At 48.6% G+C, this 16,718-nt stretch overlaps 1 protein-coding gene across 6 annotated transcripts in view; it reads left to right on the top strand.

Annotated features, from left to right (window-relative positions):
- Positions 1–16,718, top strand: part of KCNAB2 (potassium voltage-gated channel subfamily A regulatory beta subunit 2) — a 103,636-nt gene that overhangs the window by 10,337 nt on the left and 76,581 nt on the right. The window contains exon 1 of one of the 6 annotated variants that reach the window (XM_083452207.1): positions 8,807–8,978. The exons of 4 other annotated variants lie outside the window; for them this stretch is intronic. The gene's annotated coding sequence lies outside the window, so the exon portion shown is untranslated. Of the gene's footprint in view, positions 1–8,806; positions 8,979–9,006; positions 9,340–16,718 lie in introns of those variants that run through there. One more of the 6 variants, XM_083452206.1, reaches the window with a different exon arrangement.

Raw genomic sequence — 16,718 nt, 5'->3', positions numbered from 1 at the left:
GTGCATGCACACCATTTGAATGGCAATGCCCATCAACTTTGAGGGGGCCCAGCCCCCCTCATATATTTTATTGGGGGGAAGGCGTTGAAGCCCCTAAGAGTTGGCTCCTCTGAATGGCCTTACTGGGCGTCACTGGCTTCCTATCTGATCTGCCCTAAGATGAAAGGCAGGAAATAAATCTTGTAAATAAAATTAACAAACAGTCTGATAAGTGAGATGAGATACTGGGGATTTGGGGTGGAAATGACTCGGTTCATCTTGGGAATCGTGATACGGAGAAATGGGAAAGCTGAGTGTAGTCAGCTGTGTAGCCAGGAAAGCTGATTTCAGCAAATTTAAAGAAATACTGGGTCAGATCCCATGGGTGGAATTACTCAAAGAGAGGGAGTCAGAGATGGGTGTGAGTTTCTTTGAAGGCACAATTGCAAAGCTTTCCAACGCACCAAAACTAAGGAGGCAGCTAAATCGGGGGGGGGGGGGGGAGGGACATGTGCCCCTCCAGATAATGTTGGACTCCAGCTCCCATTGTCCCTGACCACTGACTATTTGTGTTGGGGGTTTGAGTCCCACAACATCTGGAGAACCACAGATGTTCTGCCCCTGAATTAAATTAATTAAATGCAGAGCATTTTCTACACTGGGTGCCATTGCCATTCTAAGAGAACAAAGCAGAAGTTCGTGGTGAGTTCCGGCACCTCTTATTCTAGAAAAAAATAGCACTGCAGGTAACTAACATAAGGAGAGCAAAGGAACCTGAATTATACTAGGTCAGGCCGTTGATCCATCTTGCTCAGTATTATCTACTCTGAGAGCTATCACCTCTCCGGAGTCTCAAGCAGAGAAGTGTCTTTCCCATCATGAGATGGCTTTTAATGGGAAGTGCCGGATATTGAACTTGGGACCTTCTGCATGCAAAACTGATGCTCTCATTAGAATATAAGAAGACTCTGCTGGATCAGGCCAGTGGCCCACCTTGCCCAGTGCCCTGTTCCCACAGTAGCCACCCTATGGGAAACTCAAGCAGAACCCGAGCAATAGAGCATTTCCCCGCCAGCAGTTGAGCTAGGACCCCCCTACAGCCCTCACAAGCTCACCTGATCCTCAAAATAATTGCAGTGGCTGTGCCCCTTAAAAGGCAGCGGGTGACTGTGTCTGTGCGTGCGTGCGGCTCTGTGAGAACGCCAAATGTTCCCTGGCTCCAGAGTCGCCAGGGGCCTGTCCGCTGAGTCATCCAGGTGCCAAAGTCCCTGCTGAAGCATAATGGGAAATTCTTGCTGAGTTGCTGCATTTGGTGCTGATTGGGAGCAGAGCAAAAAGCTCTGCTGGAGCAGCTCAGCTGGTGCAATTTGCTAGTGCGGAACGGGACGAATTGGCCTTGCAGCATTAATGCTCCGGTTATCAGCACGCTCAGGGGTGGGGTGGGGAGCTTCTGCACTTTCCTCTTCCCAAAGTAGTGTACGACTCTCCTCCCCCCCCCCCCCCAGGTAAATGTTTGGCAGATGGACAGTATGAACAGAAGACGAGCCTGCTGGATCAGGCCAAAGGGGGGCCTATCTAGTCCTGCTTCCTCTTCTCACAGTAGCTGACCAGATGCCCCAATGGGAAACACACAAGCAGAACCCGAGAGCCAGAACACTCTCCCTGTGTCTTCCAGCAAATGTTATTCAGAAGCAGGTCTGGCCTACCCATGAGGTAAGGTGAGGTGACTGCCTCAGGCAGCAGAATCCACAGACGCAACAGATCTGGCCTCCAAGGAATGCATCGTCTGATGCTAATAATAATAATAATAATAATTTTTTATTTATATCCCACCCTCCCCAGCCAAAGCCGGACTCAGAGCGGCTAATAAAAGTAACAGCATTCTAAAATCAATTCATTCTAAAATCAATTCAAAATCAAATTAATGGCAACCATTGGGCTAGAGTTCTGTGAGGAATACCAAAGGAGGAGGTCAGACTGTGCCTTGGCCAAAGGCCTGGTGGAACAGCTGTCTTGCAGGCCCTGCGGAAAGATGTCAAGTCCCACAAGACCCTAGTTTCTTGTGACAGAAAGTTCCACCAGATCAGGGCCACAGCTGAAAAAGCCCTGGCTCTGGTTGAGTCCAGCCTAACCTCCCTGTGGCCCGGGACCTCCAAGATGTTTTTGTTTGAAGACCGTAAGGTCCTCCGTGGGACATACCAGGAGAGGCGGTCCCATTGGTACGAGGGGTCTAGGCCATATAGGGCTTTAAAGGTTAAAACCAGCACCTTAAACCTGATCCTGTCACTGCTGTGGCATGCTCCTTAGAGACCAGATCTGCCATCTCCTCAGCAGGCCCCACCCCAATGTCACATATACAGCGGCCTCTTGGTGAATAGCAGGCACTGCCGGTCTCCTCCCACCCTTGTTCCCGGTGTAGATCTTTATTCCCCGCCTTGTTTCTGATGTAGATCTTCACTCACCCCATCTTCCCTGGAATGGGAACACCATTTTGTGGTTCGCCTTAGGTGCCAAAATGTCTTGGGCTGGCCCTCTTCAGAAGCATCACAGCCTCTGACTGTGGAGGCAGAGCATAGCCATCACGGCTAGTAGCTACCAACAGCTCTCTCTCATGCATAGATTTGTCTAAAACTCTTTTAAAGCTATCCAGTTGGTGGCCGTCACAGTCTCCTGCAGGGAGTGAGTTCCGTAGGTGAACATGAAGAAATGCTTTCTTTATGTGTCCTGAATCTTCCGACATTCAGCTTCATTAGATGTCAAGTTCTAGTAATGGAGAAACCCTGTCTGTAGCCACTATCTCCATGCCAATCATAATTTTATAAACTTCTATCAGAAGAACGTAAGTCCACAAGAAGAGCGTGCTGGATCAGACCAGTGGCCCACCTTGTACATCATCATATTCTCTCTATGACCATCCAGATGCCCCACAATGGGAAAACCAGAAGGCAGGACACAAACTCAAGAGCAATCTCCCCTCTTGCGGTCATGTCACCTTACTTACCATATTTTTTGCTCTATAAGACTCACTTTTTCCCTCCTAAAAAGTAAGGGGAAATGTGTGTGCATCTTATGGAGCGAATGCAGGCTGCGCAGCTATCCCAGAAGCCAGAACAGCAAGAGGGATTGCTGCTTTCACTGCACAGCGATCCCTCTTGCTGTTCTGGCTTCTGAGATTCAGAATATTTTTTTTCTTGTTTTCCTCCTCCAAAAACTAGGTGCGTCTTGTGGTCTGGTGTGTCTTATAGAGCGAAAAATACGGTACTTTATCTCTAAATGAAGAAGTCCCAAACATTTGTACAGTGGTACCTCGGGTTACATATGCTTCAGGTTACATATGCTTCAGGTTACAGACGCTGCTAACCCAGAAATAGTACCTCAGGTTAAGAACTTTGCTTCAGGATAAGAACAGAAATCGTGCTCCGGTGGCGCAGTGGCAGCAGGAGGCCGCATTGGCTAAAGTGGTGCTTCAGGTTAAGAACAGTTTCAGGTTAAGAACAGACTTCTGGAACGAATTAAGTACTTAACCCGAGGTACCACTGTACAGTGCCATTCAGAAGCCTCCTAATTTTAGTACACGGACTGACCCACAAGATGAACAGTAGGATTGTAATCCTTCAGACGCAGCAGCTTGTTTTGGAGCATACACTCCTCATCTGTACAGTAATAGGAAGAAAGCTTTTTCTAGGTGGGGGGGGGGCAGGGAAGAAGGCACACAACACTTTTCAGCTCAGCACCTGTCATTTCCTGCTTCGCATGCCATGTTACACCATAGCTAACATGTAGCCATGGTTTAATGGGAACTAGTAGCATGTTTGTGCAGGCTGCTCAAAAGGCCACCACGCTTTGCTCATTCCCCACCCCTGGCCATGCCAGGAGCAACAAAACACAAAACTGGGCTTGTCATGTTCACCCCAAAGTGGGCCCCAGGGGAATGATCCTTTTTCTCAGCTGGGATGGATGGTTGGGTGACAAAGGATGTGTGTGTGTGTGTGTGTGTAGCTAGAGAGAGAAAGAGACAGAGATCTTGACTTTTGCATGTCTAGACTATAAACCCTAGAAGTTTAATTACAACCAATAGTGTATTAAGTTATGTTGAAATAAATAAATAAAAGGTATCCACTGCTTCACCTACTTTGGCCTCTGAGAGCCAGTGTGGTGTAGTGGTTAAGAGCGGTAGACTTGTAATCTGGTGAACCGGGTTCATGTCTCTGCTCCTCCACATGCAGCTGCTGGGTGACCTTGGGCCAGTCACACTTCTTTGAAGTCTCTCAGCCCCACTCACCTCACAGAGTGTTTGTTGTGGGGGAGGAAGGGAAAGGAGAATGTTAGCCGCTTTGAGACTCCTTCGGGTAGTGATAAAGCGGGATATCAAATCCAAACTCCCCTTCTTCTTCTTCTTCTTCTTCTTCTTCTTCTTCTTCTTCTTCTCTGGACTGCACCCACCACTGACATTCTCCACCAGGAGGCAGTGATGGCCACCAACGTGGATGGTTTTAAAAGAGGACTGGGCAAATTCAAGGAGGAGAGGGCTACCCATGGCTACTAGCGACAATGGCTATGCTCTACCTCCACAGTTGGAGGCAGAAATGCCAGATGCTGGAAACCACAGGAGGGAGAGAGTGCTCTTGTGCTGGACTAGAGGAGCCATTGGCCTGATCCAGCAGGCTCTTCTCAAGCGCCACCCTGTCAAGATTGCCCACAACAGAATGTGGCTTTTGGTCTGAAAAAGGCTCCCCTCCGCTGGACATAGCCAGTGAGAGAGATGTGGCAACAGAACCTGGTTTTTCTTCCCTGCCTCTCAGGATTTGGCAGAGAGGCTTGACAACCTTGTGAGCAGCCGACAGACTGCAGAGCATTAAATTCACCCTCCTGCATCTTGGGAATTCCCCAAGGTGGCATGAGCTAAGGGTGTTGCTGAGTAACAGGTGCCCACAGGGACTTTCAAGATGGTCCAGTGTGTATCATGCTGGCTGGCAGGGATCCCAGCTTCCCAAGAGGCAGGAAGCAGGTCATGGCTTAGGCATCCATTTGGGCAAATGGCAAAGCAATGGTAGCTATTTCCCTTATCCAGCTCCTATGTTCTCCTTAGGGACACGGGTGGCGCTGTGGGTTAAAGCCTCAGCGCCTAGGGGTTGCTGATCGAAAGGTCGGCGGTTCGAATCCCCGCGGCCGGGTGCGCTCCCGTTGTTCGGTCCCAGCGCCTGCCAACCTAGCAGTTCGAAATAGGGACCGCTTACTGGCGGGAAGGTAAACGGCGTTTCTGTGTGCGGCTCTGGCTCGCCAGAGCAGCGATGTCACGCTGGCTACGTGACCCGGAAGTGTCTTCGGACAGCGCTGGCCCCCGGCCTCTTTGAGTGAGATGGGCGCACAACCCTAGAGTCTGTCAAGACTGGCCCGTACGGGCAGGGGTACCTTTACCTTTACCTTTATGTTCTCCTTATCTTATGTCTTGGAATTCATCACTTTGATCAAAAAAACAAGCAGAGAGAGGAGGAGTTGGTGACTCTGGTGGTGGGGCAAATCTCCATTTGGTGTCTTCTAGGCCCTTGTTTAGTTATCTTCATCAACATCCCCTCCAGGCCACCAAAAAGGACTCCCACATTCTCTGAGCCTCTTACCTCTTTATGTAAACACTCGGCTTGGAAGATTTCACTGTCCATCAATATAATTGCTCTCCGCTACCCCCAGCAGAGAGAGTTGGCCCAGAGTGAAGCTGCTACACCTCTTGCCTTGAAGTCAAGAGCAATTTAATTACTTGGCCATTTTTTCTCTTCCAAACCACTTGGAGGAACCGTTGGGCAGTGGCGAAGGAAGTGGGAGGCAATTAGCAGGGAGCAGATGGGCCTCACGTGTCGAAAGGTCTCTTGAGGTAGAGAGCAGTGTTGGCTCCAGGCCATTTTGCCTCTTTGCTTGAAGGCTGGTATAGTGTCAGAGCTGGGGAAAGTGGGTTGTAGCAGCAAGGTCACATGAGGTGAGGCAAGATGTCCCCAGAAAATAGGAGTGAGCCTGGTGGAGAACGCAGCCGAAAGGGCACCATTCTCCTCAGACACTGGTTGCTGGTGGATCACAAGAAGAGCCTGCTGTATCAGGCCAGTGGCCCATCGAGTCCAGCATCCTGTTCTCACAGTAGCTGACCAGATGCCCCAATGGGAAGCCCGCAACAAGTATTCAGACACAAGAGGATTCTCCCCTCCTGCAGTTTGCATCAAATAGTACTCAGAAGCGTTGCTGCCTCCGGTCATGGAGACAGAGCACAGCCATCATGGCTGGTAGCCACCGATATGCTCTATGAATTTGTCCAGTCCTCCTTTAAAGCCATCCAAGTTGGTAACCATCACTTCCTCCTGTAGGAGGGAGTTCCACAGTTTAACTATGCGCTGCGTGAAGAAGTCCTTTCTTTTATCTGTCTTGAACCTTCTGACATTCAGCTTCATCGGATGTCCCCAAGTTCCAGTGCTATGAGAGAGGGAGAAAAACTTTTCTTTATCCACTTCTTCCATGCCACGTATAATTTTAGGAACTTCTGTCATGTCACCTTTTACCCTTTCTCTGAACTAAAAAGTCCTATATGCATGCTGAGCAATGTTTTCCTCCAAACAGGATAGTCACCACATTGTGGAAAGGTCAGAAGGGGTTGGGCATTCCAGCTCCTTTGCTAAACCCCTTAGGGAATGGACTTAGCTCTACAGTCCCAGGTTCAAACGCAGCTAGGGCTGGGGGAGAATCTCTGAAAAGCCTCTGCAAGTCAGTGTGAGCAATACTGAATTGGGTGCACCAGTTGTCTGGCTCCATATAACACAGCCTCCTGTCTTTGCCTTAAAAGGTAAAGGTACCCCTGACCGTTAGGTCCAGTGGAGGACGACTCTGGAGTTGTGGCGCTCATCTCGCTTTATTGGCCGAGGGAGCCGGCGTTCAGCTTCCGGGTCATGTGGCCAGCATGACTTAAGCCGCTTCTGGCGAACCAGAGCAGCACACACAAACGCCGTTTACCTTCCTGACGGAGCGGTCCCTATTTATCTACTTGCACTTTGACATGCTTTCGAACTGCTAGGTTGGCAGGAGCTGGGACCAAATAACGGGAGCTCACCCTGTTGCTGGGATTCGAACCACCAACCTTCTGATCGGAAAGCCCTAGGCTCTGTGGTTTAGACCACAGCGCCAACCGCGCTTAGGGCCCAGCAATACAAAAATGGGATTGCTAAAGAGGATTGCGCTTGAAAAGCCAGTTGTCTGGAGGCGAGCAAGTACCACTGCAGCAGGTAACACCATCATCATCATGATTGATGATGATGTGGTAGTATAGTCCAAACCAGGAATCAAGCATTCAGGTTTGTAGGGATAGAGAGTCCGCTTACATGCAAGACCTAGCCCAGAGTTAGGTGCTTTATAGGACCAAGTGGATCTCCATTGGTCCCTGGAGTCACCTGACCTCTGCTAAGCTGCAGTGCACCCCACTGACCATCCACAATGGTGGTGCTAAAAAGCAATGGAGAGCAACCCAAAAGCTTTGCTACTACCGTGGCACTGAAAGTACCAGGAAAAGACCTGCTAGCCTGGGAGGGGAGGTTAATTTGGTCTGCAATCTTTTGCCTACACATGGCAGTAAATCTCTTGGAGCATGGCGGGACTTACCTTTGAGCAAACATGTATAAGGATTTTGCTGCATGGGTGACTTTGCCCAAGGAATTTTATCTTTGTGGATACAAAACATCCTGATCTGCACCTCTTGGGCTAATGTGCAGACCAGAGTTGAGGTACTCAGCAGATTTCATGCTTCTGTTAATTGTCATCGGTAGCTTAAATCTAGCAAAATATAGATTTTGCATGTGTCTTTTGAAAGGGAAACATGCGTTTAAATGCTTTTTTAAAAACAACAACAACACACGTTTGCATACATATTTTGAGATTTATGTTGTTTTTCACGGAAGGGCAATGTGCGAGTTGCTCACTTTGTTTTCAAGTGTTTTTATTTAATTTGACCATTTATATGCCACTTAATTGCAGTATGGGAGAAGTAAACAAAATGAAACTAAACATGAGTTAAAACTGTAAAACCAGAATTCAGTTAAAATGCCTGCTGGTGTGTGTGTGTGTGTGTGTGTGTTTCGTAAGTGCTAGAGGTTCAACAGGGCAAGGGTCCATTTGGCCTCAGCTTGAAGGGGGTGCCATAAAACTGGACCCACAATACTGAACCCAGCACAGCTCCTGGTTGATACGAACCATGCATCCAAGCCATGGGGGACCACTAATTGTGACTCCCCCGAAGACCTCACTGATCAAGCAGTGATATAAAGGATCAAGCGGTCTTTGAGGTATCCTGGACCCAAGTTGTTTGAATAAATAAATACTATACAAGCACCTTGAACCTGGTGTTCTTTCCATCCCCTGTAGGTTGACTCCCACCTTGCATGCAGGAGATTCCAGGTACAATCTCTGCCCAAGACCCTGGAGAAGCCCTCTGAGGCAGAGCAGATAGTTCTGGCAAGTTAGGCCAGTTGGACTGACTTGGACTTTGCCAAAAGTCAGTGGCTAGCCTGGAGATTTTTCTTGCCAGGAGTTTTACCTAAATCTACCTCATTGGTACGTTTAATCCCATTGTCCCTTGGCCTGTCCCCAGAGTATGGAGCCAACAGTGTCCTCTCTCCCTCTGCTCCCACATCCACCGGATCTTCACCCTGAGATAAATCTGAACTTTTGGGAGCAGCTAACTGCTGCCATCCACCCCCCCCGCCTGCCCACCCAGCTCCCCATCACCTGACCATTGCGACACCTGTCTCGCAGCCGCACGGGGGTGGGGTGGGGGCTCTCCTCTTTGCCGTGTTCCGATGCCCACACAATCAGCAGACGCCTCCGGAGCAAACCATCTCCACATTTAGCCGCAATCCGGGAGGAGTAGTGTGTCAGGAGTGGAGGGGGGGGGAGGCAGAATTTACAAAAACAGCATCAGCTGCCAATGCGATGGCTGGCAGAGCAGATTCCTGCTGACTCAGGCTTTGAAGGTACAAACGAGGCTGTTGCGGCAGTGAGAGAGAGGGAAGGGAGGGGGCTGCATCTCTCTTGCCCACGCACTGCCAAATGGATTTCGGCTCGTGTCTCTCTCTCTCTCTGCCCATACTAAATAAATAAATAAGTTGCCTGCCTAGAACCTGGAAAGGAATGGGGTAGAAAGAGAACACCTTTCTCTGTTCTTTTTTTGCCCTGCCCTCCCCCCTCCCCAATTGCTCTTCCATCCACCCGTCTGGCTTATTTCATTTTTTTCCACCATGCCTGCTTGCTAGATCCACCGCCCGCGTCCCCTTTACTTTGCCGCTTGCTTTTTTTCTTGACTGCCGGTCTAGAAAAGAAGCGACAACATCTAAGGTAAGTGTGCGTTTCTCTCTCTCTCTCTTATTCCCTTTGACTTCTGGACTGACCTCTCTCCCTCCCCTGTTTTGGAAGCTGTCTCCTCCGCCCGCCTCCCCAATTTCCTTTCTTTGCTGCAGGCGACGATTTCTCCTTGAGCTCACTTCTCTCTCCGGCAGATGCAGGGCGACAGGAAGCCGGTGTGTGCCCGGGTGCTTTTGCTGGGCTCTTGGGAAATCCTATGCATGTTTCATCAGAAAGAGCGTGTCCCGTTGGGTTCAAGGGAACTTGCTCCCCTGGAAGCATGTATAGAGGGCTGCAGCCTCTGTGGGGCTCCTAGGAAGCAACCAAACAGGCAGAGGAGGCTGGCCTCTTTGAAAGACAAAAGGCAGAACCCAAATAGTGGACTTGGCTTATTTTAGACTCTGGGACTTAATGGGTTTGGGGAGGGGGAGGTAGTGGTTTTGCTCTTTAACGTGCTTTCTTTTGCTTTCTCCAAAACATGCACTTGTGGACACACACACACACACACACACACACATTCCCTGGAGTGCCCCCGTAAAGTCCTTCCCCCATGGTACCGCCAATAGCTGTTATTAACTCCTTCCCCCATTATTTTCTGCAGTCTATGTTCCTTGCAGCATCAAACCCCACATTCTTTTAGGACCATTGAAGAGGTTGAATGCGGGACCGATGTGCTGCCACAGGCAGAAGAAACCTCTCCTTCGTTGCAGCTCATAGTTTGCGGTTAATTCCCTGGCCGTGTGTTTCCAGGTTGACCAGCTAATCGGCATAGCCGTTTCCATGGTATCTAGCTAGAAAAACTAGGCTGCCCCTTTTTCTGGTGCAAGGAAAACAAAGTGGATTCTGTTATGTTTTGTTTTGTTGTGGGTTTTTTTTAAAAGGAAGGGGACATTTTAGCACACAGATTCTCCTCTGCCCTTTGTTCTCTCTGCTCTCTTGTGGTTTTCCTCCGGTGCTGCCAAAAGCTGAGGGTGGAAGTGAAGAAAGGACTGGGTTGAAATCAATCGGTGGGGGGAGACGCAGCTGCCTGAACATCACCTGCAGTGCTTCTGGGAGGAGGGTGATCTGTCAGGCACAAGTGTTGCGTCTCTGCCCTGAAATTAATTGCACTTTGAAAGGAAAAGGATAGGATGGGGAACAGCTAGGATTCGGTAACGCAAGGCAGTGGCGAAGGAAACTGCTGAGCAGGGTTGGTGGCCCTGATTGCGGACGGGCAGCGGACGTCACAGTGCACCACTTTGAGAGAGGCTGCTGGCAAAGCGCTCGGTGGGACCAGTTTAGGGTGCAGGCAGGGCAGTGGGGAGCTGCGGGGGGTGACTGCGCCAACAAAAACAGGAAAAGAGCAATTTCCAGTTTTGGACTGTGGAATTTGCATGTTGCCATAGATCTGCTAAGGTCTGCCTGTTTATTTCAGTACCCAATTTTAGTTTTGAGCGCTGTTGGCTGTTTTTATTACAGCACAATATGAAAGATAGGAAATTCCTTTCTACAGCGTAAAAGCAGTCCTCTGTCTAGCTTAGTACTGGCTGCACGGACAGGCAGTGGCTCTCCAGGTTTTCGGATGGGGCTTTCCCGGCCCTACCTAGAGCTGTCAGGAACTCAACCTGGGACTTTCTAAATTCTGTGTGGTGGGTGGTATGTGTCCCTTTGTTTGCTTTTTGCTAACTGGAGGGGTTCTGAAAAGGGGGATAGAGGAGGCTACTAGATAGACCAGTGCTCTGAGCTCCGTGTGAACTTCCTTCTGTAAGCTGCAGTTGTTGCCAACACTCTGGCCACAGTCAAGGAGCGATGACTTCCTGATGTGCCCATGGGGAGAAAGCAGCTTTTCTTCCCACTTATTAAAATTCATGCTTCTGTAATTCCCAGCTTCTGCTAGATATTTTTGGCTTGGCTTGACGTCCCGCCATTTCTCAGCTCAGAGAAAATGAGTTTGCGATGGAACATCGGTGCATGCAAGAGAAATTTCTGCCTAGTGACATTTCAATTACACAGTTAGCCTCTTAGCCGGGAGGGTGGGATAATTCTGTTGGGTACCAGTAGAAAGACAACAATTTCCCCACCAGCCCTCTAATATTCAAGAGCAAAAGCAACCGCGAGGATAAAATAAAGAGCTGTAGGGAGGAGAGGGTGTCCCAATTATTCAATGGCATTTTAGAGACATGAAGAAAGTGAAAATAACATAAAAAGAGCTTACTGGATCAGGCCAGTGGCCCATCTAGTCCAGCATCCTGTTCCCACATTGGCCAACCAGTTGCCCCCAGTGGGAAACCCATAAGCAGGATTCAAGCACAAGAGCCCTCTCCCCTCCTGTGGTTTCCAGCAACTGGTATTCAGAAGCACTGCTGCCTCCAGCTGTGTAGGCAGAGCATAGCCATCATGGCTACTACTGTCCACCATCCAAGTGGGTGACCATCACTGCCTCCTGTGGCAGTGAGTTCCATAGTTTAAACTAGGTGCTGCATGGAGAAGGATTTAATTTTGTCTGTCTTGAATCTTCCAACATTCGGGACCACAAGTTCTCGTGTTATGAATGAGGGAGGAAAACCTTGTGTCTGTCCGCTTTCTCCATGCCAGGCGTAATTCTATAAACTTCCAACATGTGTCCTCTCTGCCTTATCTTTTCTATAAACTAATGGGTGTGGGTGTGAGTGTCTTCTAGCAACTCTAACCACCATTAAGAAACTACACTTCCCATGATTCTTCAGCGGAAGCCGTAGCGTTTTCAAGTGGTGGGATATTGCTTTCAATATACAGTGGTACCTCTGGTTACAGTCGCTTCAGGTTACAGACCCTGCTAACCCAGAAATAGTACCTTGGGTTAAGAACTTTGCTTCAGGATGAGAACAGAAATCGTGCAGTGGCAGTGCGGTGGCAGCGGGAGGCCCCATTAGCTAAAGTGGTGTTTCAGGTTAAGAACAGTTTCAGGTTGGGAACGGACCTCCAGAATGAATTGAGTTCTTAACCCGAGGTACCACTGTATAGGGCAAATGGGGCCAAAGTTTATGCTACCGCTGAGCTGAAATCTTTACCCTGTCTTTTGTGGCATGACAGCAGCCTAGAGATCTATCATGCCCCTCCTTCTCTTCTCCAGGAAAGATTAACATGCCCAGCTCTTTCACACGACTAATGAGCAGCAGTGGTGTAAAAAGGCATCTCCCCTGCTAGGGATCTTCAGGGAACGAATTGCAAAATAAAGCTGCCAATATATTAAAGCTGTTTTACAAATCTATAGTGTGACTGCCTTTGGACTACTGCGCACAGCTGTGGTCATGTCACTCAAAAAGGGTATTGTAGATTTGGAAAAGGTTCAGAGAAAGGCAACCAAAATGATATAGGGAGCCGGAAGAGAGCATAACCGTAGAATTGTAGATTTGGAAGGGACCCTAGGGGTCATTTAGTCCAACTCGCTGTAACTGAGGAATCTGAGCTAAAGTAGAAGTTTGTAGAACTTTGCATGGCATGGATAAAATGGAAGATTCAGGGCACATAAAAAGAAAGGCCTTCGCACAGTGCAGAGTTCATCTATGGAACTCACTGCCACAGGAAGCAATGGTGGGTGGCCACCAACTTGGATGGCTCTTCTAAAATTTGGTTTTTACATTCAAGTAACAAAACATGCCCATACAAGGAAAACAGAGCTTCGTGGTAGTGCACCAAAGAAAGAAAACTCGGTTGGCTTTAAAAAAAGAGGATTGAACAAATTCCTTGAGGAGAGGGCTATCCATGGCTATTAGCCATGATGGTTATGTTCTGCCTCCACCGTCAGAGGCAACAATGCTTCTGAATACCAGTTGCTGGAAACTGCAAGAGAGGAAAGGGCTCTTGTGCTTGGGTCCTGCTTGCAGGTTTCCCACTGGGGCTTCTGGTTCGCCACTTTGAGAACAGGATGCTGGGCCATTGACCTGATCCATCAGCTCCATTCTGATCCATTCTGATTTTCTTATTCCCATCCTGCCTGACCAACCACCCCCCAATCCCCACTCAAAGAACATGCAGTACAGTGGTACCTCGGGTTAAGAACTTAATTCGTTCTGGAGGTCCGTTCTTAACCTGAAACTGTTCTTAACCTGAGTTACCACTTTAGCTAATGGGGCCTCCCGCTGCTGCTGTGCTGCTACCACGCAATTTCTGTTCTCATCCTGAAGCAAAGGTACTATTTCTGGGTTAGCGGAGTCTGTAACCTGAAGTGTCTGTAACCTGAAGCGTCTGTAACCCGAGGTACCACTGTATATTGTCAATATCTTTCTTAAAATACAGTGCCCAGAGCTGGGCACAGCCCTCCAGATTACAGCCTGACTAGCACGGAACAGAGTGGAATTATTACTCCTTGTGAGCTGGACACTCTGCTTCTGTTAATGCAGCGAAGATTGCATTAGCTTGTTTAGCAGCAGCATCACACTGCTGGCTCCCGTTCAGCTGGCAAAGAAAAGATTCTAATACCTTTGTTAAGTTTCCTCCCGTGAGCGAGGAATTGCATTAAGTATTCACATCCTGTGTAGGAGGTAAACCCCCCAAAAGTCTGGATGGCGTTGAATTGGACACTGACTTTTCTTCATGCCAGCCTCCTCCCCGCTAGGGTCAGAATATTAAAATGGCATGCTTTTGTCTCCATATTTGTTGCCTTGGGAAACTCTGCTGGGATAGGACCTTTGGCAGAAGGAATCAGGCTTCATTTCTATGCAAGCTACTGAATCTTAGAGGCAGTTAAGGTTTGGGACAGGGGCAAGACCCACGCAGAGGCAGGAGGGCAGCTGGATACATTTACCCAGGGCTGAGCTAGCTGGGGGAGGTGGGCGCCACCAGGGGCCTGCCAGAATTACGCTGCCATGCCAGGAACGCCCCATGCCAGCTGACCAGGGACTCCTGCCTCATACAAGCTCTGCATGGGCCTGGGCAGGGGTCTCCCCCAAAGTCCCTAACTCATCCCTTCCCACCACTCGCTGCTCCCTTGGACAGTAGATGGTATGGGTGAGTACCTGTTTCTCTCTTGAAAAGTACCCAAACAACATCCCAATCTCTGCCAAGCAGGGTTTGCGCTCGTTTGAAGAATTGAAGACACAGCGGAGGCTGTCGTAGCTTTAAGGAAATATGATTTAATCACCTATTTTTACACCTGAATTTAGATGGAGGGAGTCCAGATCTTACAGCATGGCGATCTTGTTCTCCACAGCAGAGCAGCACTGGAGTCCAAGGCATCTCCAAGTTTCGGGCTGGGAAATAACTTTTAGCAGTCAAGAGTAGATCAAATAGACAGATATTAGACAGCTTCATAGTGTTTTAAGTTTTGGAGGGTCAGTCTGGATAGTGCCCGTGGGTCCCTTCCAAACCTGTGACCCTGCGTAGGTGAGAGTGGAATCTATAAGAGCCAACCAGACCCTGGCCAGTTCAGTACTGTCATTTACATTAGAAAAATGTTGAAGAGTTGACGTTTTCATCCCCAAAAGGTTTTTGATTTGAGTTTCTACTGAAATAAGGCTGCATTTTAATGTTCTATTCTAATCTTGTTTTTAAGTTGTATTTTAATCAATTGTTTTATACGTGGTGTTAGCCGCCCTGAGCCCGGTCTTGGCAGGGGAGGGTGGCGTATAAATAAAACAACTTCTTCTTCTTCCTCCTCCTCCTCCTCCTCTTCTTCTTCTTCTTCTTCTTCTTCTTCTTCTTCTTCTTCTATCTGTTGCCATAGAGATAATTGGGGGGTAACTCTCCCCACCTAATGGGAAGTGACATCACCTCATAAAGTGAAGAACAATTGCCAGATGTTCCGTGTGTGGTTTTTGTTTGATGTTGGAAGATGGAGGGCAGGCCTTGCTCTGTACTGGACCCAAAGAACTGTGACTTGGTGCTTCTCCTGAAACTGAATGAGGAAGCAAAGTCGGTTGAATGTATTAAAGCTGTGAGCCCATCCCCTCAAGGCTCAGCTTCTATATATGTGCTAATAAAACCATTCATACTAAAGACACCACGGTCTCCGCCAACCTTCCTTCCAAGAAACACTTGCCACTTGGAGACTGCGGTTTGTGCAACAATATGTCCCTATCCTGGAGTGAACTCAGGGAGAACACTGTCTCTGTGAGCCTCTTTTTCCATGACGCCTTTCAACCCAGAGCGTCTTCGACGCTCCCTCTCCTTGGCCTAAAGACCCCTCTCTCTGAGGGAGCTGTAGCCGTGCTGGATTTCCTTGGCAGAAGCTTTTAACCTGATGAAACTGAAGCTGGCCGTAATGGCCTTAAAATCAGGATGCTGAGAAACTTGAAGCTCCCGGGTCAGCAGGGGCAAACTTTACCCACCATTCATACTTAATGTGCAGGGAACTAATGACTGGTTGTAAACTGCTTGGATTCCTCCCCCCACCCCCTTTATGAACAGTGGTATCTAATTATTTTCATAAATAAATAATAAACACAGGCCCTCCAAGTGTCCCTATTTTCCAGGGACAGTCCTGGATTTACAGACGCCGTCCTGGTTTCTGATTTGATCTTGGATAGTACCGCTTTTCCTTAAAGGTAAAGGTAAAGGTACCCCTGCCCATACGGGCCAGTCGTGTCCGACTCTAGGGTTGTGCGCCCATCTCACTTAAGAGGCCGGGGGCCAGCGCTGTCCAGAGACACTTCTGGGTCACATGGCCAGCGTGACAAGCTGCATCTGGCGAGCCAGCGCAGCACACGGAACGCCGTTTACCTTCCCGCTGGTAAGCGGTACCTATTTATCTACTTGCACTTAGGGGTGCTTTCGAACTGCTAGGTGGGCAGGAGCTAGGACCAAAAGACGGGAGCTCACCCCACCGCGGGGATTCGAACCGCCGACCATACGATCGGCAAGTCCTAGGCACTGAGGTTTTACCTTAGGACGTCCCTATTTTCATCAGAGAAAGCTTGGAGGGTTGGAATTACGCGACCCCCAAGCCAAGGAGATAAGTAACTATCCAACCTTTAGAAGACACCTGAAGGCAGCCCTGTGTAGTTTTATTATGTTTTTATATATGTCGGATGGGCAGGGTATACAGTAAATAATAATGAGAAAATAAATTTGTTTTGGGGGGTTATTAGCTTGTTTTTGTTTTTATTTCTATTATATATTTTGTGTTTTTATGTTGCGATTTTATGTTGTGAACCGCCCCGAGACCTGCGGAGATAGGGCAGTATACAAATATGAATTATAGCAATAATACTAGTATAATAGTGTTCGAAAATGAGCAGGGGCCAGATAAAATTTGGGTGAAATTCTCATGGACAGTGTGTGTTTTTTTGTGTGTAGATACAGCGTGGTTTACTTTCCAGGTGGCAAAGCAAGTGGTATTCAGAAGCATTGCAGCCTCCAACCATAGAGACAGAACATAGCCATTGCAGAGACTGGTCATTGACTTTATCCAGTCC

Source organism: Podarcis tiliguerta, assembly GCF_965153285.1.
Source record: "Podarcis tiliguerta genome assembly, chromosome: 8".
In the NCBI taxonomy this organism is placed as follows: domain Eukaryota; kingdom Metazoa; phylum Chordata; class Lepidosauria; order Squamata; family Lacertidae; genus Podarcis; species Podarcis tiliguerta.
The sequence above is the reverse complement of the archived record's forward strand: the minus strand, read 5'-3'. Positions and strand labels throughout refer to the sequence as shown.